The sequence below is a fragment of the Argiope bruennichi genome, chromosome X2 (assembly GCF_947563725.1).
Source record: "Argiope bruennichi chromosome X2, qqArgBrue1.1, whole genome shotgun sequence".
NCBI classification, from domain to species: domain Eukaryota; kingdom Metazoa; phylum Arthropoda; class Arachnida; order Araneae; family Araneidae; genus Argiope; species Argiope bruennichi.
This window is the reverse complement of record NC_079163.1, coordinates 107,386,970-107,413,045: the sequence shown is the minus strand read 5'-3', so window position 1 is coordinate 107,413,045 and position 26,076 is coordinate 107,386,970. Positions and strand designations below refer to the sequence as shown.

The following is a 26,076-nucleotide window of genomic DNA, read 5'->3' as shown; positions in this document are numbered from 1 at the left end:
TCTTGGCAAACATACTGGACATTTTAAGTTTTACTGATAGATTTCTACTTATTGATGAAAAAATAAATTTGTTCTTCTCAAACTGCAAATTACGAAATTGTATATTTTCTTTGCTTCAAACTTTTTATTTATATTTGAACAGGCGTAGAGAGAGTGTTGCTAGTTCAGATGATGTCTTCGTCGTCACTTAACAGTAATTCACAAATATGGAGATTATATTCCAAAAATATTCAAGTTTTCTAAAAAAAGGGAGGTAATTTAACAAAACAAAATTGAACTGGACTACTTATGAAAAGGCAAATTTATTACATAACCATTTTGTCAACGAGTGTTTATTCTAAATGCTCTTGTAAATTAGATTCTGCTGTTATAAATACTTTACACTATAATACATTACAAATTACAAAATTAAAAAATAGCATCATATTTATAAACTACAGTTGTTTAAAATCCATTGAAAACAGCCTAGAACGTCTTATCTTTTCATGAGGACTTTAAATTTTCACCTACATTAAATATCAAAATAAAATTTATGAACTCGATTAATAATCATTCGTATGGTGATAGACTAGAAGTTATGGGGATTGGTGATTTTTTTAATTAATGTAATGTAATTTCAAAATAGCCAGATGTGAGCCATAAAGTTTAACTTTCAATTTTTAAAATAAAATCGAGGGGAAAAATTTCATATTTTTATTTCTAGGTAAGTTAATGCAGAAGTTGAGGATTTATAAAGATATTCTGTTTTACTGATATCATGGCTTTTATCAAGCACGCGATCATATGTTTCATAAAGGATATGAAAAATGGATATTTTGAAGAATTCACTTTCTTAAATTTCTGTGGAGAACACATATAAAGTGATGATTGATTTACTATGCATGACTGGGTAGTTTGACAGATATGGAAGTCGAAACTTTTTGCTTTTTTGTAGAGATTTTCCTATTTTCTATGAGGCCGAGAAGAATTGAACTGGCCATGAAACATTACTTTTTATTACCTGATTTTTTTAAATTCAAATCCTTTTTCTGTTTTATGATTGTTGGTAATTCGAAACAATTTCGGAGTTCAAAACGAAACATTTACATTCTAAAAATAATTCTACCAATTTTCTAGAAGCAGAATGACATAATCGATTTACGAAATGGAAGGTTTTAAAGATAAAAAAAGAAGGAAAGAAGGACAGCAAATTTCAAGAATTCTTTTAGTTCCAAATTTATCTTACCAAATTTAATTCCAAACTTATCTTATCAAATTCCTTATTTTGTGTTATTTTCGAGTGTTCTCCATTGAAAAATTGATAACTGTTAAAAATATTAACTCTGCAATGTGTGATTTATTATTTTTCGACAATATATGTACAAATTTCATGATAAATAAATGAAAATACTTCTAAAAAATTTAAAAATTTATTATTTAATTTTTTAGCAACAAAACGCATTCCTCGCTGTTAAATGTTAAGCATATAATAATCCGAAGCTGCTCGATCTGTCATTATAAAATTAATTCAAATAAGTTATTTAACTAATATTAAGTCTTCCTAATAAATTGCATAATTAAATATTTCTGAGTTAAAAAATCTCTTTTTAATTCAAACGTATATTATAAATAATTTTAGACACAAATTATTACACACATTATTATTAATGAGGTAACTTGGGGTAAATTTGGTAGAAATACATCTATTATTTATTATTCAGTTCAGAATTAACATCGAAATAGTGATTCATAAAAGACGTTCGATAAATTATTAAGGAAATGAAAGATAAACTCTAAATATTAATGCATTTATAAATACCTTAAAATTATATATTTTCTTTGTCAGGGATTTAAGTTGAAGGAGCAAATAGCACATATGTATAATCGATAAAAAGTAAGTCACGATACTTCAGCCGCCACTCAAACATTTAAATAAACTGCAAGCAGTTAGGATGTTTTTGCAAATTCCATTGCTTTGGCGTTTTCGGCAGTTAGAAATAGTTATCACGTGTCCATCTTGAGTAATGTTGGGTCCATTAAGGGACTTTACGAAGTGTCAAGAGTTTTAACATAACTCTTCAACGATAGGGTTGCAGGGCTTAAGATGGAAGGCTTCTAGCGTTAATAGAAACTAGTCGATACAAAGAATTTCCCCATCTAAAGAATTTGGATTTATTTTACAATTTTATATGAATATGTTCTTTTCCGCAATACCGTGGCTTTTGAAAGTTGATTTCGGCTAAATTATCAGCTACTGTATTTAAACTAGTTTGAAGAAAGTATTATATGAAATAAATGGAATATTTCTTTGCTAGTTGCATATTTTATTAAAAAGGAAAAAAAACTTGTGAAAACGACTGTTTGATCTTGCATTCTAGGCTAAAAAAACAATAACCGAAATTCTCTTCCCTTTTTGATGTTTATTTATTGAAATCAATTTATTTTTTATTATTAATTAGTTAATAAATTTAAGTAAGAATGCTTTGTTTGAAATAAGTAAAAGGATTTATTTACTAAAGTAATAAGTCTTACTTGCTAACTATTAATAAAACATGGCAAATGAAAATTCTAATGAAATTTAATATTCAAAAGCCTTAAAAGGCTTATTTGAACAGAATAATTTTAAAGACTGATTAGAAATCAGAAAAAATTCAATATTTTTTTTTCAGTTCTTTGTAGGCGTCAATAAAAATGTGTGTCCTAGGAAAAACCTCTTATAAGGGTTCGCCCATATCGCACTCTATTTTGTTACCAACAATATTAGCTTCTATATAACGGTTAGCTTTAATTTAGCGTTTTAAATTATGATATATAGATGATATTACGAATTTGCATTGAATTGTTCCAAATAGTAATTTCTTACAAAATTTTAAGTCAGAATTTTACCGATTGCAGTTTACTAAACACAAATTAGAAGGAGTTTCCACTATGAGTGCTTGAATTTCGTTTTTATATGGATTTTAAATTAATAAAATCCAATGACAATCGGACTGAGTAGAAGGTGCTCAAATTGTTGAAATCGGTGCATTATCCTCATTTTGAAGATTTAATCTTAATTCAGACTGTGATTCGTCCAACTCCTGGGGAATCAAAATAAATATTGTTGCAGATTATGAATCAATTTCGACAGATTTAAAGGTATCAGGTGAAGATAAGATTAAAGTAGCAGGAATAGCTGGAAAATTAGGAATCATTATTCGCTATGATAGAAAAATCTCTCACTATTTGGTGATGAAGCACATCGACTTTTAAGTCAGTTAAATGACTGACATCGGGGCAATATGGAAGAGGTTGATTCTGACGCAGTTACTGATTATTTAAATTTAAGAAATGTGTCTTCAATTCTTCTTCAGATATTATTAAGAAATAATCTTTATAATTATTTTTATGAGCAAATTGACTCAGTTACAAGCTAAAACAAGTTTTAAATATGATTCCTATCTTTTTGACATGCAAAATTGCAAGTGATTGATATTTTTTATTGAAAACTTCTATCCATGATTTTCGTTTTATTCGAAAGTACTTCCTCTAGTCATTAGTAAAAGTCCGAAATACAATAGAGAAATGCGGATAATAATGGTTTCATGAGAGAAAAGAGTGGCAGATGGCATCAGTTGTAGTTTATGATTAATGATCCTGCTGAAGTATTTGTATGGAGTTGTCTGCTCTTTGAAGGAGTATCTAAAGTTATGAGAACAATGAAGTTATTCGGGGTAGTTTCGACATAATTTCTTTTAATGTAAAAGTAGTGATTAATAATCGTATATTAAACATTACTTTGAAAATGTAAGGAGTAATTCATTTATTTTTAAAAAAATAATTAACAGTAAAGTAAATAAAAAGTCATAAACAATCTAATTAAATAAAGATGGTTTCTTTAAACTTAAATTCAGGAAAGCCTGGATAATTGATCTAAATAAACCAAAATAACTGCCATGGTCAAAACAAAAGCAATGCTAATCAATGAAATATTGAGGCAGTAGAAGGACACAATGGCCACAAGCTTTCATAATGATTCATATCTTGTGTCTGTAATCAAATTTTCTTTTGTTTCTCAATAACTTTTTGATGTTAAGCTCTTACTATTCAGAACCACTCCTAGGCAATAAAATTTTTAATAAAATAACACAGAGTGCCTACTTTGGGAGAAACATTTATATTCCCGTTTTGAAAAGAGCATTTATACTTTTGAGGAATTTTTAAAAATTTAAGCTGGAAAATTCAAAATTATGAGTATTAATCGGGTGAAGTTAAAAAAAATGAATAATGAAATTTATTAAACAATTTTTAAAATAATTATATTATAAAATTGAATATTTGTGTTTACTGAAACTTTAATTCTTCAGATTTCTTAAGATAAAGTTATAAAGTAAAAAATTAATGTCAAAGAAAATATAGTACAAATTCTACTATTCTTTGATTGCACCGTTAGTAATTATTTATTTTTTTATTTTTATTTTTTATGAAAACGTATTTATCGCGGGTTATCATCAACTGCTTCACACGATGACACTAATTCAAATAATTATATAGTTTATAAAATGAGCGAATATATTTTTTAATTTAGAGAAATACTTACAGTAAATTTAATCATATACACTCAATATCTCTGCAAAAAATGTTTAACGTTTTTTCTTCTGGTTTAATTTGTACATTAAATTTTCTCACACAAATGAATTTATCAAGCGTAACCACTATTTCAGTAAAGCGATTAGTAAAAAAAAACTTTTAATATATTAAGTATATATGTATGTTTAATATTGTCAATAAGCAAGTTATCATTTTACAGCAATTTGTAGTCTTAAATAAAATTTTAACTCAATTTATTTATTTAAAAAATTTCAAGGCTTATCACCAAAATTATTTCCATAGTTATACTTCATAGGATTGCTATGATAATTTAAGAAATGCTGTAATTTTAATGAAGTAAAATTAATTAACTTTTTATATTTCTTTTTTAAAAAAATACTGAAAGCTGCTTATTTTCTAGTACAAGAAAAAAACACACAGTTATAAGGGGAAAAATGACAAAGTAATGAATTCATGTTTGTATTTTTTAACACATTATGTAGCTGCATGAATAGATTGAAGCTGTTGATAGAAGCGATTATGGCCCTATTGCAGAAATGTATGAAATGAAAGAGCAATGTGTAATAAAACTTCTGATACCAGACCACAAAGTATATGAATGTGCTTTTTTGCCTTTGTATCAAAAGGTCAAGGAATCAATCTTATCTGTAGTTACTTCTTGATGCGCTACCTAACTGACAGAAGGGCTGAAATTTATAGCCGTCGTAAAAGAGATGCTATCGAAAAGTTGTGGGAAAGGATTGTCAATATATAATGAAGAGCTCTACTATAGAGAAAGTGGGAGTAATGTTTTCTTATTGATAAATTTAAATATTGTTTTATTTATTTGTTTATCAACTTGAAATAGAAAGGAAGTTTTATAGCCCCGAGATGCTCTAATTTCTTAAAATAAAGGAATAAAGAAAAAAATTAATATGTATGAAAGATCTTATTTCAATAAAAAGCCACTGAAAATCTTTTTACTTTAGAATAAAAATTCCTTTTTGATTTTGCTAATAAAAATCATTGTGAAAAATCTTTAAGAATATAAGACCCTTGATAAAAATTACTTTCACGATCTAAAGTATCATTGATTTTCTTCCATATCATCTTGATTAATATTCTTAGAAATAAGCACCGAAAATAGGGTTTAAAATATGCAATGAAAGTTCAGAAATTCTTGTAAATCTTAATATTAGATGAATAAGGTAAACATTCATCTGTAAGAGTAAATACATTTCAATATTTTTTTTTATTTTTGCAGATATTCAGCTAATCACAATTTGGTTCATCATGATCTTACTTTAAAACTTTTGAGAACTAAAACGTATCTTGAAATCTGAAATGAAATTTTTATATTCTTTTATTTTACAAATTTGCAAAAACCAATTCAATATTTATATTCTCTCAATATTTTCATTTCAATGGAAAAAAATGTTTTAATAAGTTGTTCCTTTCTCTTGGTCACTGAACGCATATATAAGATTTGGAAACAGGAAATAAGAAATTACTGAAGAAGCAATACAGACACAAGCGTTTTATGCCATTCTCAAAATGAGAAGGACACCTTAACAAATTTCGCCATATATATTTGCACAGTTTAGAGATATGTAAATTGCAAACAGGAAAGATTGCTCAAACATTTATGTTACGCTTAGTTTTCTTTTCTTTATTTATTATAACTCTCGTACAGTTTTGGATCTACAGCAAGAATTTTTTATATCAAAAAATTGCCAAATTTTTATGATTTATCATGATGAAAATGCTAATAAATACAGAAAAGATGACGCAAGTTTTTAAAAAATGTTCAAGTGCAAATGCAATATATCTTTATTTTCATTCATGTTCTCATCATCTCTTATTGTATTGGCTATCATCCTTTCCTCCTGATATAAAAAAAAGTACATATAAAAATAATATATATACTCGTTTCTAAATAAAACACTGTAGATATTATATATTGTCTTATGAATTAATGCATACACAACAAATATTCGTAACTCATGTAACACTAAGTTTTTATTGTTCTGTCGGTTGGGCGATTTAGTAGTGAAAACAGAATTTGAAATACGTTAACAAACAAACAAATATATCAATGGGAAATGAGCATAAGCTAAATATGAAAAGGAAAAAGAAAATGCAATTCGAAAGAATCTCATTCTTTTTCCAGAAAATTAAGACGTTAGACTGTAAAAGATTTCATTTCCGATTTTCTTTCACTTATAAATCTAGATCAAATTTAAGTTTAAAAAGAAATCTATGTCACTATACTGACAAATAAATTGTAATATTGTAATATTTCACAAACATTTTTAAGCATGCTTACTGCTAGCAATATTTTTTTACTTATTATTAAAAATATTTCAATTTAAAAATAGATAATGCAATTTTTACAACAAAAATATTTTATAATTAAATATTTTATATTTAATGGTGTTAATTAAATTCGAATTCGCAATTTTTACATCTGATGGCAAGACAATGCTCGTAACATGGTAGCTTATACTTATATACTTATAAAAATATTATATGTACTGCCTATATGCTTAAGCTACATTGCATAATTAGAGGTACGAATAAATTGAATTTATAGATATTAATTCCAATCGCACTTTATTACGCAATGTTATCATTGCCGAAATCAAAAATTTTTTTATTGAATACAATGAATTTATTATTTCTCTTCTTTGCTTCGCTGTTCAAAATATTCGCGTAAAAAGAACTTGTTATATAATTAAAAAGAAATCCCATCGAAAAAAATGATCGCATAAAAACAAAAGAAAATCCAACTAACTAGTAAGGAAAAAAATCATCCATACAGAAAAAACAGTATTAAACGAATTTTTATTCACTTTCTAAAAAAACATATTTCGCTGGGCTCAGATCATCGCATTTTTAAAAATAGTTTCTTCCCATCTGTTAATTTGAAACTTGAGTTTACCTTCTGTACCCGAATGTAATTTACTTCTTTTGAATTATTAATGAGCCACCTTTTGTTATAACGCACTTCTTCATCTGCTTATTTGTCTCCTCAAACAACTGCAAAATCGATCCACGATCGCGACCTAAACTTAATTCCAACTGGATCGTTCTTCCTTCCTACGAATTTTAAGACACTCGTTCAGACACACTTTCTGTCTTTTGTTTGCATTTCCTCCTTCCATCTATAAAGAAAGAGCTTTGCATTTTTGTTTGGACTGAAAAAGTGAACAAGAATGAAGAAAGAAGGGAAGTGCATCGCTCTTTTTTAAAAGTATCTGTAACTAAATTAACGGAAGTTGGCGACCGTTAAACGGTCGATATGTCGATAAAGCAACTTCCCGAATACTAATCGCATTTCAACAACGATTTCTCCACACATTTGTGTAGTGACAGAAAAAATTGTGTTAGACCAGGATACAATTTTGTTGTGGAGTGGTTCAATAAATAAAAGTAATATTAAAAGAGAAATCCTTTAAAGGAAAAATTTGAAGAAGCATGAATTCTTCAAGTGTATGTACCCTGAGCATATTGTTCTTGGGACTATTCTAGCTATTGCGATATCCTATAATATTCCCATGTCATTCATTTTAAGAACCGCATTCCTTTAAATTTCTTGTTATTACTTAGTTTCATTCTATAGGCGTTTTCGGAAAAAAATAGTAGTTATTATGTTGGCTGAAACAAATAATAAGAGCTTAGTAAAAAAAAAAACAATACCATAACAATGTCAATAGCTTAGTAAGCAAAGAAATGAAATATAATTTCATCTTCATGGATTCATAATCGTTCTTCATGAACTATACAGATTTTGTATAATTAATTACTATATCTCTATGTTTACGGATTGGTACAACGATTATTGTGCTTCTGAGTCATCAGAGATTTAGTCATATCGTGTAACTAATGTGTTGGGCTTCTGATCACCTTTTAGATATCTTTTATCCCTTTATCCAATCACCTTTATCCCTCTATTCCATTGCGTAGCTCCATTTGTGATGGATACATTCATTGCTAGTGAGAGAAGTCAATAATTGGAAAAAATAGGAGCGGATACATATATTTTCTATGAATGCTTTGAATTGGTAAAAGAAGAGTAATTTCTTATTTATTCTTCCAAATTCCCATAATAAAAGGATCTTTTTAAAATTTCGTCTATTCACATTCCAAAAATTGGATGCATAAATGAATGCTGTACAAGTGACATCGACGATGAAAATATAGTTAAATGGTTAAAATCGATAATGTGTGACGCTAATATACGTATACTATATTAGGATTGAATTCAAAAAGACATATCCAGCAGTTGATTTATATTTTTTGAAATTACGAATTTATAAGAGGATGCAGAACATCAATTAAAAATAAAAGAAAAGTAGACGTCTGATGACTAATTATAATCGATTGAGATCTTCCTATGGGTTGAAATTTATTGTATAGTGATCATCTCCATCCTGAAATTTTAATAAAGAAATATGATTATGTCGCCAACAGATGGCTTCTTGTTATAAATTGATTTAGTGGTTAATGCCTTTTGTGCTTGTTATTTTTCTCTAAATTTTATTCACAATATCATATTTGAAAAATTCGTATGAAGGATGTTTTGTTAAGTCGAAACTAAAAATGTGAATATAAAACATTTGTTCAAATATTTAAGCATTTTATTATATGAGCATCATAATTGTTCAAGACTATGTTAATTTGGTATGAATTGTATCAATTTCATTGAAATGTATCCGTGCATGCAATGAAGAGTGCCAAAATAATACAAGCCGTATGCTGAGATTTTTTTTATTAGTCTAAAACAAATCGATAAATTATCAATTAATATTTTCTAATATATGCGCAAACAGTTTTTAATTGCTGAACAAAATGTAGTTATTTTCATCTATAAATGTTCAGATGATTTGATTCAAAGTGTAATACTAAGACTGACAAGTTATATATTATATTATATATATATATAATATAATATATAACTTGTTATATATTATATTATATATAATATATAATATATATTATATATAAGGTTATAACAAGGCAGAAGCAAAGAAAGGTCCGATTTTAATAGGATTCAATTTTAATACTTCGGCATATTGAAAATGGAAAAAACTCTCTTTTTTTTGCAAGTATAAACAAATTATAAATTTTATTTTTCATAATGATTTATTCTTACTTATTCTTTTATGAATTTCTTATCCAACTTTCGATTTCCTGGAAAATACCTTTATTAAATTCACAGAAAGTAAATAGCTTTTATTTTTTCCACTTGCATCATATTCGCATGTATGTTTGGACTGTAATAGAAGCAAAATTTTTATTACTAGGGTATGAGTATGGCAGAAATGGAACTGAAATAACTTTTACATTAGAATGATGAGTTTTACATTATCACTAGTCACAGATCCTAGATTTCAAACAAAATGAGAACTTGCCCGAGATAACATATTGAAAAAACAATGTTCAAATTGTTCTTTGTACAGATGATCTATAATATAAAAGTCAATTATTTTAATGAAACATGACTTCTTTACGTCAAAAAGGTATATGTACATATAAAAATAACCAATTAGCTCGTTACGAGAAAATAAAATAGTGTGATTGTATTTGTTAGAATGGACAACTTTGTAGGAGAAATATGAATATAATGATATTCAGGAAACTCCTATAAATATATTACACTGCTTCCCATTTTCATCTCCTGGCATCGGATGAATATTTATTTCCTTGAATTTAGTCCTTCTAGTGGAATTTAATAATTTGAAATGAGACAAAATATGTTGGTTTATATTATGATTAGGAGAAAGTGGAAACTTTTTTTCGTTTTTCTAATTCTTCAAAAGGTAATTTCGGAACAGTAAATATAACACGACGGATTTCATAAATATGTTATCCTTTATTTACATTGTAAATATAATTTCTGCCTTTAAACAAATCTATCTGACATGAAGAACGTTGTGATTTTGAGATAATTTACATAAACCAGAAAAAAACAGTTTGTCGGAAATTTTTAATCAAATAGCTTTTTTTGAATTTTGAAAATAAAGTAAAATAATAATAAAAAAACCCAATAAATACTAAGATTTTGATTGCTTTTTACTATTATTATGATTCGATTCAAAAATTGCAATTTTGTCACTCATTTACGTATGGAAAAATTCCTTCAAAAATCCTAAATATAAAAATAAAGGTAAACAAATGAAGAATCAATTCAAACAGTTTTTCATTTATTTTTTAATGATGATGATGACTCGTGTCCATTTTACCCCGGAAAGCGTGTGCAGTAGCTTCTGAGAGTAAAGACTTCTGGGCACCCGAGAGCAGAAGCCTGACTTCCAGCTCATGTGAAGATGACAGTCACTCACTTGCTTGCACAACCCCTTTCTAAAGGGGTGACACTATCACACCCAGAACACAGAGTGAAGAAAATCCATGCCTGAACCAGTCGTTAGGACTAATCTGTTTTTTGAAACAACACGAGGTCTATTTTTTGACTGACCTTAATCCGTGATTTTGGACCGTCATCCGATGTCAACTGCAACTGCACATTCTCTCAAAATATCCGAGACATAGCATTGAGCTGACACATAGCATCGATGGATTTATTCTGCTAAAAATTAATGGCTTACACGACTATATTTGGAGTGAATCGGGTATCAAATCTACAGAGCGATTAGAAATAAAATATATTTGGAATTCGATCTGAGATTTCCTATTTTATTACTCTTTCTTGTGTTTTTCAATCTAGTCGAGTAAAATTCGTGCTCTAAAGTTGGCAATAATATTCAAATATGTAAATTGTACAAATGACTGAGAGCATTTTTGACATCTTTTTGATTCATTTCTTAGAAAAAAAATCAGAATAGTCTCTTTCTTAATTTTTTAAGAAATTGTGGTTATATTAAGCGCATAATGAGTAGATATTATGAAAAAATATTTACATTTTTGAATTCAACTCTCAAAATTTCATTAAAGTCTGATTTAAAAAAAAAAACTCTTTAAATATTGATAACATTCTTATGCAACAAATATGTCATTAATTTTCCATATTAGTTAAGCTTATAATTTTAATAAATTAACTATATAATAATATGAAAAAAATAATAACGAATTTATTCTCATTAATTAATGAAAAAGAATAAATTCATTCGTTAATGAAACTCAATTTGCTACTAATTAGTTTTTACTTATAATTACACGTAACAGATAAAGATTTATAATAAGCTATTAATGACATGATGTTATATTTCATTGGATAAATACATAATTGCATTCCTTGATAATTTACTTCCGATAACCGTATTAGTGAACCAAAACCTTCTTAAAACAAATCAGTTCCTGTGGAAAATGGAGAAGGTTCATTAAAGGGTATCTTATCCGGTTTTTCATAGCAATTTATTTTTTGAATATCTCAAAAATGTTCATAATACTTTTTAGACAATTAATAAAAAGAAAAGCAATTTGTATAGCTAATGTGTTTCAAGTAATATAAAAAGCTGTTTCGTTTCCTATCATTAAAAAGCAATTTTTTTATAATTTCCTTTCTCCAATGAAAAGCTCAGGAAGTTGAAGATAGAAATTGATTCATTTCCATTCGCCGGCTGAGTGAAACAATAAGATAATACTAGACAAATATAATTAACTATTTTTTTTTATTTTTCACAATTTTTCATTCAATAGAGATTTTGATAGTTAATTAGGGAATTACCATGTTTACAAGTATAAATAAATAAATAGTTTTATAAGCTGAGAAAGGCATAATTGATGTTTATTTAATTATGGCGTTCTTACTTTGTGACAGACATTTACTTAGTTAGGACGAAAAATAATAAATTGAGCGTTTTTATCATGGAACTCAAAAATATTGAATTTTTCTACGCAGAAAAACTTTGTTAATGAACTATTTTTCAGGAATTTCAAATTTTCAATAGAAAAAAATTTTTCTATATCGAATAAAATATCTGTTTATCGTAAAAAATATGTATACATATTAAAATTTGAAACACGCCATTGATTTTTTCCATAATAAAGAATATAAATTAAGGTAAATAATTACGTTCAGAATAAAATTAACTATGAGATAAAAAAAAAATTAATGAGATAAAAGAAATATAAATAATAACTAATAACTAATATAAAATAAGCTGAGGAATTAGTTATAATAATAAAATAAAAATTAGTTATAAGAATAAAATTAAAATAATAATAAAAATAGCTTGCTGTAAGAATTCCTATATTTTGAAATTTCTACAAATTGAAATTTTCCACCTCGATATTTTTTCTAGGAACCTTCAAGTTTGTAACCTACAGGTTTTGCTCTAATGCATGTTTTAATTTTTGAGCAATATTTATCTTCATTTGAAACTTTAACTTTTCATATTCTCTGATGCTTAATAAATTATTTGATAAGAACCATTTAAACTAAGGATGCAAATTTAAATCAGCTCGCTTTAATAATGAGATTTGAAGGCACAATCAATACGTATTTGAAAATTAAATGAATGCCTTCAGTAATCCACAAAATTTAAACATAAAAGCTGTCTCTGACGTTAATTTATCATAAACAATATATCGCTTCTAAAATCCTGATAAAATGAGCCAATAAGTTTCATCTCAGTTTCGTCATTTTCTCGCTGATAATAACAATTAATTTGAAAGGAGTTCCCAATTCTATGTTTCATAATAATAATGGAATACACAATTCTTGCTTCACAATAAATTTTCGTTTTATATTCATCGCTTTGTATACATATCATATCAGACAGAGCTCGGATCGAATAATTTCGAGCCATTATACAGCATCCTTCCTGTTATCCCAATATCCGGGTGAAACACTATCTATAATTTTCATTCGAATAAATGGAGTAGAATCTGAATTCATTATATTTATTCCATCAAAAGAAGCTCTGAAGGCTTTGCAGTGGAGATCAGTTTAAAGCAAATTTAAAGAGAAAAATCTCTCAATTGATTAAGGTTCACATCATCACGAGATTTGTGAATGGAATAGATTTACGATTTCATCTCTAGACTAGGCAGCGATTCAGATCTGCATCAATACTTTTAAACTTTGCAACAGTTGTGAATAAAATTATAATTGATCAATAAATTCCTTCACTTATATTTTTGACTAGAAAAAGAAAAAGGTTTTGTAAAAAAAAATATTAATTCACAATTAAAGTGTATAAATAATATCAATAAAAAGTCAATTGGGAAAATTGAATTTTCAATTGATCAATAATTTTTTACTTAAATTTTTCATATGGAAATGGAATGATTTTATAAGCAAACATTAGTTAAACAAATTAGGAGGTTTAAATCATCTATTTTAATAAAAGTTGAACATTATTTTCTTACTTTCATTGTTCTCATTTGTGAAGATTTACACAATTGTTTTGAAAAATAAAATTCGCAGAGTACAGGTTCAATATGACTTCATTTTTAGAAAGAAAAAAAGTTGCTGGTTTGATTTAAATCTCGTCGAACATTATCTTTAGTTTTTATAAAGTGAATTTTATAAGAATAGGCTTTGTATTTAAATTTGTAAATTTGTGGAAAATAGAAATTATTTCTTTCCCGAAGACACTGAACTTTTTAGGCATTACTAAGCATATCATACATAAGTATTTTATCAATATATCCTTTAAATAGCTCCGTACAATGGTATAATTACAAAAAACGTAAAGAAAAATTTTCATTCATATACAAGCATTTTTCCGAGAAAGAGTAATAAATAAAATATTAAAAACATTTTCATTTTCTTGATAATTATAAAATTTTTCAGGAACAGATTTAATTTAAGGAATTGGTCAGGCAAAATTGGAAGATTTTATCAATAAACTAAATTCTAACCAAGTAGATAAATGTGAGTGAAAGCTTGTTTTAAAATAATTAGTAGTATATTTAAATCAGAACCGCAAAGCCCGTGCCTAAATTATTAATAATTTGAATTGTCTAAACAATTATATATATGAATCTACATATATAGATATCTGTTCGAAGAAACTTAAACAAGTATTTATTTTCCTAAATATTTCACCTTGGCATAAATTTCTAATTAAAAAGATTCATTTAATAAGCTGGCAAATTGTATGAAGCTGTTTAATCTCTGTGGATGTTGATAATATAAAGTTTTAAGAATTTTTTTTATAAGACTACCATAAATAAAAGCGTCAATTAGTAATATATTTATATTATACTCATCTATACACAAAAATAATTTTACAATTCTGTCTGTAACATTTGCAGATATATGTTTAGTTTAAATTTTGAAGATATATTTTAGATATAGGTGTATTCAAATCAACTTACACCAATTCAAATGGAAAAAATTAAAAAATGAAAATTTACACAGCACAGAAAAACTGTCATATTAAAGCATTTCTCTAGTAATATATTATTCAGTTATCCTGATTATGCATGAAATATACTAATCACCCATACTGATGTTCACTTTAGTGGCTAGTCGCATCTTCGATCTAAGAAAGGCGGGAAATAAAAAATAAAAAATGAAATATTTAAGGTATCTCGGAGAAGTGTGCAAAGCCGAATAAGAAATTAAAGTTAATTGCCTGCAATTATCATTTCAAATATTTTTAAACTAAAGAATCTGAGTAGTGAGTAAAGTTTGGAGGGCTTGTGATTGTATGTTGTATGTAATTGTAAAGTAAAAGCGATGCATGTAAGTATTGCTAGAAAAGTGCAATTCTGTATAGCCGTTGAAAATATCATTTTGAGAAAATTTTGTGAATAGTTCCATTAATGTATTATTTGATTTTTCCTTAAAATTTAATAAGAATTTGTGAAATGATTATTATTTTCTGATTCCTTCCTTTTAATATCTTATTGTGTATTAATCCTTTTATAACTTTTTAATACCTATTCAAATCATCCCTGAAATGATCGAATAAATATATGTTCCAACGTCAGTATAAGGTTTGAAAAAGTGGTTTAAGTCAATACATTTACCTTTTACTGTCTCTACAAATATTGAAGATAAAAGCTTGAAGTCTTTTTTTTAACAATGTCCACAGAAACCAAAGTGTATTCATACAACTGATCACATTATTTAATTAAACTAGTAAAAGTATACGTAAGATGTAATATTTAAGGAAATAAGTTTTTTGAGAGATGTAATATACTAAGTAGACGTAAGTAAAGGAAAGCCATAGAATTATTTTTAGTACTCACGAGATCACAACACTTTAGAGATGTGTAATTTTGAATATGAGGAAATATGATATGGGAACAAATGTTGCGAAACATATGCCATAGAAAGTTCAAAAAGTGAATGATAGAGCGAAACAAAAGTAAATATTTTCAAGAATGATCATACTTTAATCATCAACGCATTATAACTAAACAACTGTTGTGATTATTATTTAGAAATTACACATTTTTATCACATTTGTTAACGATATAAAAGTGCTTGAATTGTTTCTAAAAAAATTGGAAGTATATTGACGTATTTGAGATGTAGCTGTAGTATCAAAGAAATAAAAATAAATTTTGATGCTTCATTTTCTCCCAATTAAACATAATTATTCACTGAAATCAAGTTCTGGTTTTATTGCTCACAGATGTAAAAAAATAAAATTTTATAGCTAAATTTTTTCAGTAAAATTATTCTTCGACTTCTTACAGTTTTTTAAGATTTTTTTTTAACCTTCGAATTTACAAAACCTCTAAATGATACAATGTCTAAATTTGCACTTGAAATAAAGCATCTGAGTCTATATCGGTATATGCTTTTGATATGGAATTTTAAATAAGTTTTGTGATTGCAGCTTCACCACATCATACATTAAATCATTCATCGGTTTAAAAAAAATTAAATTCGAAACAGATCATGTCCATCAGATTGTTGGAAAAAACACTCATAGTGCATTTGTAAACAGTTTTAATTACGTATTTATAATTTTTTTATTTAATTATTATTCTCTATTTAATTAATACACAATTCAATTAGATTTCTAGAATTAGAATAATTCCCCATTAGACTGCGTCCCGCAAAATCTTTTTCCCTTCTACATTTTAAAAGGCATGCTATCAAAACTTATTATTAGACATTCACATTACCCAAAGTATTTCTACTTCAAAAATACTTTAGTATGCTTTATGACCTGAGCATTACTTTAGTATGCTTTATGACCTTTCATTCCGCTCATTTTTAATCATGTGATCGGAATGTTCAGCATTTGCAATGTGCTTTTTTCCCTAGAAATACTTTTGAAATTGGGTTTTATATCATTCATGAATAATTTCGAAATTATTTTCATACATGATTTAACATTCCTTGAACTTTCAGCAGCAGAAAAATTTATTTCTTCTGCTGTTCTAAAGCATGCAGAATGTTCTATTTAGTAAAATATGTTAATTTTTATTATGAAAAATTCTTCACAAAAAAAAAACGCTTGTGTGTCAGAACTATCTATAGTATTTATGTTATCAAAAACAATTACAATTAGCTCCAGTCCATATTTTTAAAATTAATTTTTCCCCCAAAAAATAACAGGAGGACTAGGCTGCTATTTTGAATGAAAAATTTTCAATTTTAACAAAATTATCCCCCTAAGATTTGTTTTGATACCCCGCCCTTATTGCCAATACACATATCTAATTACATGATTGTTACATGTTTCTGCATGCCTGACTTGAAAACTCATAAAAGATCTTTTGTATGCCTTATAAATATATATGTAAGTAATTAATCTCCTTTTCTCTCCAAGTTTTCCGGTATTTTAATAAATTCCGCAAGATTTCTTTAAATTGTTTTGACCAAGAGTGATCGAGCGTGTCGGTCTTTTATCGTTAGCTACTCAAAATCAGCTGAATTTAGAAACTGTAATCAATATTGCATTCCACTTAAAACGGGAGGGGTTTTTTATATTCTCTCTTACTACAACTCAATTACTGTTCTTTTTATCAGCAGTCATAGAGCTGCTTAATGAAATAGTTTTTCAAAGATTTTGGATTCCTGATATTGTCTTCTGATGTTCATAATCATTCATTTCGATATTATTCTTAATAAATCAATTCACTGAGCCGAGGGGAAAAACGCATTCCTTCTTTATTAAAAAAATTAAATTAAATATTGTGATCTTCTTTAATAAATGTTTTGAGCTCCATTTTATTAAATATCACCCATTTATTGATGCGTATGCTGTGGGATAATTAAAATAAATCCTTCCACTTTTAGCATAGTTTTATTAAATAAAATCATTGAGCTGAAAATTTCAAATTTCAGTTTGGAATTCATTTAAAAATCTAATAAATATCAGTATTGAAAAAAAAAACATTTTCTTTCTTAATTATAGAAGTTTTTCTTTTTAATTATGAAAGTGTATTTTCCAATACAGGCAATTCCTCTAAAAACGGATAAAAGTTTTTTTTAAAAATCCAAATAATAATAGATAAATGAATAATAAGAAACCAGGTATTTTAAAGTTTGTAATTGAAATGAATTTTAGAGTTATTTCAGTCTCAAAGTCTACTTAAAATATAAAAAAATAATAATATATACTTAATATAAAACATATTTATCGGATAAATGTGGGTTCGTTACCTAGAATTTATAATTTTAAAATTACAATAGCAAAGACGCATACTACAGTTTTAAGTAGGAATAATTATTTTTTATAAAATAACTTTTATTTTATTTTAACTTTTATTTAGGTAAAAGGAACTAATTCTAATTTTTCTGATATATTAACCGCGGCGCATTATTCAAAACATGAGCCTTAATTTTTAAAAAATTTCGCTACTCATTCACAGAGGAAGAAAGATTATTAAAGAAAATTTACGCATTATATATAACATTTTTTTTAAATTTTTACTGTTGACATTACATTCGAAGTCCATTACATATGTGAAATTTCTGTTTCCTTACAAATGCGATCTTCAGTAGGAGATGAAAAACAAGTCATTACCTTCACTGAAATGTAAGTTAAGAATTTCCTATTTTCTCAAAATGTTCCCTTTGTTTAAATATTTACGTGGATATCTTTTTTCAGTTTTCTCTCAGGTAATAGAGGAACGAGCGAGAGGCACTTGTGAAGAAGAATAATTAACTATTCATATGAGAGGGATGCGCGCAACAAGATTACACCTTATTCTCCTGAAAAATTGAACGCCTGACGTCTGACGGTGTCTAAATAGCGTGAAACCTAAAACTTTAATAACTTGGATTAAAACCTATATCCTATTAAGGGACTTAAATGTATCCACGTTAAGTATGGATTTGGAAAGAATACTGTGAATTACTAATATTTTCTGGAAAATACGAAAAGCTGCAATATAATGAATGGATGGAAAATCCTAATCCTTCATAAATTAGGAAATGTCGGATCTCTCTCATAATATGATTTATTCACTTCATCTTATGCTTTTCCAGGAATAAATTTCTTGATAAAAAACATAGATGTTTCGTAAAAAATATCTTAGGGGGGGGGATTTAAATGGTAAATAATGTGAGTTTGTCAAATTTCTTGTGGTAAAAAGAAAGATTGTTCAGACTTATAGAGTTATAAATTCTAAAAATCATCATAACTTCCAAATATGGAATTATTGCAGTATATTCAAGCTGGCAAATTAAAGTTCAGCTTCTTTCAGAGAATCGTTATTGAAATGTTATTGTAAAATTATCTTTCATACATATTTACATTTTTTTTATATTATAGATTAAAATTTTGTTTTTTATTCAATAATAAGAGAGATTGGGTTGATTTCTATTGAAGCTAAGTTTCTGTATAAGTTGAACAATAACTTAATTACAAACATTTTTTAAAATTTAGAAACAATCAAATATTTTTTTTATTATTCCATTCTCTAATGTTAATAATTACTCTGTTTAAATTACTGTACAAAAATAATTATCATTTTTTTTCCATTCAAAGTGCTTCATGGTAATTATTCAAGCATATATTATATGTAGTAAAAGAAAATTCTTGTAGACATAGTAAAGTACTCAAAATTACTGCAATTAACTTTGTCACTAACTCTCAAATAAAATGGTGAAGTAACGTTATATTTATAAGAGTAGTATCCCTTTGATTTAAATGAAGATTTATAAACGTGTTTATTGTATATATATTTTTCAGGCATGGTGTTTAAATGACATGAATACCTAAAATATCCACATGAGTGACGATTCAAATGTACAAATTCAAAAATAAAAACCCAATAATAACAAAATCAATAAATTGAAATGCAATTCGATATTTTACTGCTTAATTTTTATTTATAAATTACTTCGCAAATGAAAAAAAAATAATGCGTATTAGTTTAATTTATTGCCTTTCGTACGTGCTTTCAATTTCAGCTCATTTTTTTTTTTTTTTTTTTTTGCTGTTGAATTTTTCAATGCGATTATTGAAATTCCGCGGCTTATACGTCTAGAATATATTAAATATCTTGGCCCGAATATCTTGCCAGGTGAACCTTGTACTTATTCTTTGACTTTATTATATGCTTCCCACCAATAGTAAGGCAATAATTCTCCCAAAATGTTTCACTATCCACTTTCATTGCTTGAATGTAGTAGATGGTACCAAAGTATTAGTAATTTTCTTTCCCATTTCTAGGCGGTCAAGTATTCTATCATGTTGAAGTTTTTTTTCATTTTCTACATAATTACTATTAATTTAGCTGGACTGCTTATAAGATTATATGCTTCAAAGAACTTTCCTGCCTTCCGGTAAATTCTTGAATTAGAAAAACAGCAAATCATTTTGAAATATACCAACTTCTATTACAGAAAAATAAGGGTTTTAAAATTAATAACATTTAAAGATTTAAATTCTAATTTTCTAAATAATAAATGTTTTAAATTTTTTATTTTTATTTTCTAAAATTTTAAATATTAAGTTTTAATAAATTAATTTTTGAGTAAAGCAGAAAGAAAAATCGTTAACACATCTGCTGAACAGATTAAGTCTCTTATTTCAGCATCAATAATGACAGTTTTTCTTCCTTTTTTCCTGAAACAAACGCCAAATATCAAAGAAATCCGATGAGAAGACCTTGTGTCTACGACATACCTTTTCGATAAACAAGGATGCGAAATTTTATCGCGTTACAACTGTCTTTCTGAAATAGAATAATACGAACTATTCTTACGAACATCAAAGGAAATTAAGCTCCGTGTGATATCGGCGGGTTTGTTTAGGCGTTATTTCTCAAAGGAGATTGTCTCCTACTACGTCTCTTTCATCTAGAAGTCTGGTACTGGTAATGGTTAAGGCTACTTATCTTTTCCTCATTAATAGCAACATTAATTTCCAACAGCTGGAGTTTCGACGCAGTTTCCTACATTAAGGTGCATCTGTGTTTATCACAAATATCCCTTCATGTTTATAAAACCGCGTGCTATTGAGGTTGGGTTCTTCGAGTATTAAGTCATTTCTTGAAATCGAGAAGATTGACTTCGCTTCTACTAACATAAAAATAAAAAAATTTCTAATGTCAAAGTTTTCCCATAAATCAAGAAAATAAATATGGTTAAAAAAGGGCAAAGCTTTCAAATTGACAGAACAAATTAAATCTAGCATTCTCTAACAATTAATAAACAAATCATTTATGATATTTTTTTCAGAATTTCATTCATGAGCATTTCCTGAAATATGAATATAACGTGAGTGAATCAAAGATATCTATTATGTGATCATCTATTCTGTGTAGTATGGCTGATATTTTACACTTTCTTAGTTTATAGTGTCATTTAACGACACTGTAAAATGTGCCATTTTGTGAACTTTCGTATTTAATTTGGACTCGAGAAGGTTTGATAGCCCACAGATGGCAACATGATATGAATACAAATCATTAATTAATTAAGAGAAAAACTAATTTTTAATAAACGAAAAGTTTTACATATAAATCTTTCTAAGTTGATTTAAAAATCTTTATTAACAAATATAACTTTGATCATGAAAATATTAGCTTTTAATTAGATTAATTAGGATTAACGGTTCTTTTTGAAGCAACATGAGAGATGTATTGGTGTGGAAACTGGAGTCAGTTGACAAGGGTAACGCCTGTTCCCATAACCCTTTCACAAATATTCATTCCAAATCAGCGGGAAGACAATTGAGATAGACGGATTTAATAATGATCCAAATTCTCGAGCACTGTGGAATTTTGGTAGAATCGAATCTCGGTGACACTCTTTATCAATGATTGTGATACAAGGTCATCGCATCCACTGCACTATTAAAGGCAAATTCGCGAATCTAATATTACTGTAAGTAGTGAATAATAATTTTTTATTCATTCAAAATTTCGTATACGTTCATCATTTTTCTGATGACATTATCAGAAAGCTTGGAAAACATATAAGATCGAAGGGTTTAAATTTATTACTTTATTATTTATTTGAAATTTAAAAAGCTATTCGTATATGCATTTAAATATTTGTTTATTATGTTTACATATTCCGCCATTCTTTTTGCTAAAGTATTGATCTACATGAATGATATTTTGAATATTAAATTAATTATTTTGAATGACAAGAGAAAGAAATGGAATCTGTATAAGTTTTTAATTTTTGCAAAATGGCATTTATTCGATTCGAAACAGTGTTTCCTTTCGTAGATAACATTATTCATCGGAAACATTTCGTGATATATTAAATATATGATATTACTCATATGCCTAAAAGGGTCAATGGCACAAACCAAACCAAACTTGCATTTTTGTACAATTATTGTAGAGATAGATACGTGGAAAGAATTTCGCAATGTATGTAATGCAAATGTGGATGTCTGAATCAATTCCATGAAGACCTTAGTGCCTCTTAGAACTAATGCCTTTATATGTTAAATTATACTTGTTAGAAAACAAACTCTCCTCTGCCAATTGGCCATTGCCAATTGTATTTAAGTTAGAGATTTAATTGCTTATTAACTAAATGATATTAATAAAAGCACATTTTTCTTAGCATTTAAGGAATATGTTTATATTTCGGATTATTGCACATATTTTAGCATTAGATAATATTGAATTGGTTACATTTATTTTATATTTAATAATGAGAAACAGTGTTATAGTTAAATATTTACACTAGTCTATTATAATGTCTATTAATAAATTTATATTTAACAGGAAAAAATAAATGCCGATCTACAATTTTATTTCCGGAATATTAGCAGGAATACAGTATACCATACACTAACTAATTAAAGAAGTTCTTTTCGTGATTTTTCTATCCTGAGTGTAACTCAGCCTTTAGTTCTAAAGAAATTAAAAATGATTGTTACTTTCAGAGGCATATTTTTAAAGCTTTTTGTTTTTAGCTCTACATCTGAATTAATAAAACTAAAGACTAGAAATAAGTATTTGGAACTTTTTTACTTTGCATTTTTTTTTCTTCAAATGCGTTAATGTTGGCATGTGAAACACCAAATGGAATGCAATTTTTTAAAAAAAGGCACTTTTGTCTCAGAATCAATTTTTTTTAATAAAGCATAAAAAAGAATTAAGCAATTTTTTATAACCTTAGAGGATTTCATTACTTGAACAGTTATCTACCACTAAAACTTTTCGGCGAATAACTCTCAAAAAATAATTAATTTCCGCACCGCAAGCGAAATTAGATTACATTTCCGTATTTTTGTTTTCTGCTAAGTTTCTTAATTGTGAGAAGCCCAATTTAAAAGTCGGTGAATTCCAGGGTTATATTAACGAATAAAATTATAATAAATTCACTCTCTGTGTTAAATGCATTTTTTTTCTTAAACGCGGAAGAAAATGCGAGAATATATGGACTTATAGAAATGGGCAGCTAATTATTTACATTTCCAAAGACTGATGACATAAAATTATGAATTATTTATCATCTTGTTGCGTTATTTAAGTTTCTAAATTTGTTTCAATGTTTTTAATTAAGTTGAAATAACCTAAAGTTATTTGACTGTTTGAATTATTGCTAGTAAAAGCATCGCGTTTACAAATGATTTTTTTTTTTTGGAATAATGATTTTTTTTTTTCTGATGTATCTGTTATATATTTAACGTGCAGCATTTTTCAAAAAGTAGACTAATAAAAGTTGAATATTTCTAATCCTTTCAAAAATAGTGAAAATAAAGCAGTTAAGATATTCTTGTGATATAAAACTTGGAGATTGATTTCTCATCATTCAATTTAGAAATTCCTCATCATCGATGATCCATAGACAGCATGGTCTCCTCAATTAAAAAAAATGAAGATTTAGGTATTTCTTATGCGAATTGCTATGTGTTGTATAAAAGAATTTTTTCTCATTTCGCTTTATGTAAAAAAACTGAAATTAGTTTTTTTTTTAAATTGAATTTTGAAAAAAAATCTGCATTCAATTCTTTTTACCAAACAGATGTAGTTTAAAATAAATAATGTAAGAGATGTTTACCAACAAAGGTAAATACTTTCGTATTTACCATATAAATATTCCCAGACTGTGAACTCGAATATAATTCACTTAGAAAAAAAAGTGGAAATTCACATTACTGAAGAGCATTTTATCACAACACACACGTCTCTGAAGTTTTTGTAAACAAGCACAGAATGAGGAAGTGTGTGGACCTTACATTAATAAACGGAATACTTCATCATGTTTTGGGGAAAAGAATATGAAAGACAGCAATTGAAAAAAGACTTTTAACGATTGTTTGGGATGTAAATTCAATTTAAGATGAGAGAGAGTGTTTTGTGTTTATAATTTAAGTTTGCGTAAAGTCTGCTACTGGGTACTTTATGTCCTCGATAATGAGTTCATCGTTTATTTACATCACGTTTTTGGCTCTTCTGGTCACGTTTCGTCGATTTTAGCTTAAAGGATGGATATAAATTGTAACAATGTGACGTTGATATTTTTTTATATTTATTTTTTCTTTACTTAACTAGTCAGCGACTGTAATTTTTTCACAACTCAAATGTTAAACAGAAAGATGTTTCGAAAAAGGTAAATTTAATTTTTATTATAGTATAATGCTGTATTCATTCAATTTAAACGAAGAAAACATTTCCAAAACTTATTTGACAAGAATGTAAGAGTGCTTTTATATGCAAGGACTGTAATTTGGCGATAATTTTATTCATCCTTAAATGGTATTTTGGTATGGCTATAAAAATTTAATTTACCTTCTCATTCTATTCATTTAATTCACGGTTCATGTGTGGTTTAATATGGAGGGGGTGTTCTATGTAGATAAACAAGAAGAAGGTAGAATTAAATTAAAAATAAAGGAATATTAAAAGTTTTACAATAGTGTTGAAACTAGATTCCATATGTTTTTACTCTAAACTTTTTGAAATGTGTCTTTAAGCGTGTAGAACTGTAGAGGAATATATATGGCACATGATTCTTCACATGACTCATTATACATGCTTTTTCTGAACTTCTTTACATAGAATGCAATGCATTTATATTAATTACTCTAATTCCAACAACGGACTGCTTTTTACATTTTCATACATGAAATTAATTAAGAGAAATTATTGCAATTTCGAAACAAACAATTCGAATTCGAAATTTTGAGTAATATCTAATTTTTAAAACCTGAGTCCTAAAAACACGTTTCCGGAACTATGCCTGTCTCTATAACTCAAAATCATTGTTTTTCTGTAATACGAAATTTATCACAATTCTTCCTGCTTCCATACATAATATCCCACTGGGACACCGTGTGTAACTATTGACACTTTCTAGTCCAGTTTCCGGATGAAGTGTAAAAGATCTCGCAACATGTAGGAACTGCACTATACTTTCATTGGTAATTTCAGCTCATATAAAGTTGACATCGCTGTATAACATGGATAATTCTTTGTGCTTTTCAGTGTGGTATGAGACAGTTTATGGATTCGATCGAATAAGAAAATCAAGCAAAATAAGTAATAAATTAATAAAAAAAGGCCAAATAAAAAACTATTAAAATCATTTGAAGCAAAATGGTGAGGTCATGAACTTACGCCTTTCATTTTTCTTCGACTGGAAAAGTTAAAAGCTATTGATTTTTTTGGTAAGATTCGCGAGAATAAGATATAAATAGGCAGTGATTATTAAAAAACGTATTTTTTAAGGAAATATTATATAACAAAAAGTAACTAAATATCTTCACTGCTGGTCAGATTGACATTACGTTGAAAATCATGAAAATTACAAGTCAATCAAAATACCCTAACATCATCTCTATTGTCTAGAAGTGCGGAGAAATAGTCATAAGTTGGAAAAATATGAGTAATATAAACTAGCTCATTTTTTTTTATCTTGCCTCGTTCGTTCACTTGCCCTAATCTCCACTACAAGAAGATATTTTGGATATTTTTAAAGAAGGTTATCTAAAAAATGAAATGGTAATCTAAAATCACATTCCTAATTATTAAATAATATTAAAAATAATTATAAACACTAAGTAGTAAAGTAAAGGAAATAGTTATATATAAAAAGTTAAGGTTGCGATAAATCATGAGAAATGTTTGTATTACATTAAAATTAGTTTAAAATTTTCTGTGCCATTTTTCATAAAAATAATTTATTCCTTATAAATCTTTGCAGATCCATCATTTAGCAAAAAAATGAAG

General features: G+C 27.1%; 1 protein-coding gene across 3 annotated transcripts in view; it reads right to left on the bottom strand.

The window, feature by feature from the left end:
* The window catches only part of LOC129960196 (acetylcholine receptor subunit alpha-like), a 333,853-nt gene that overhangs the window by 83,117 nt on the left and 224,660 nt on the right, over positions 1-26,076 (bottom strand). The gene's annotated exons all lie outside the window — the stretch shown is intronic.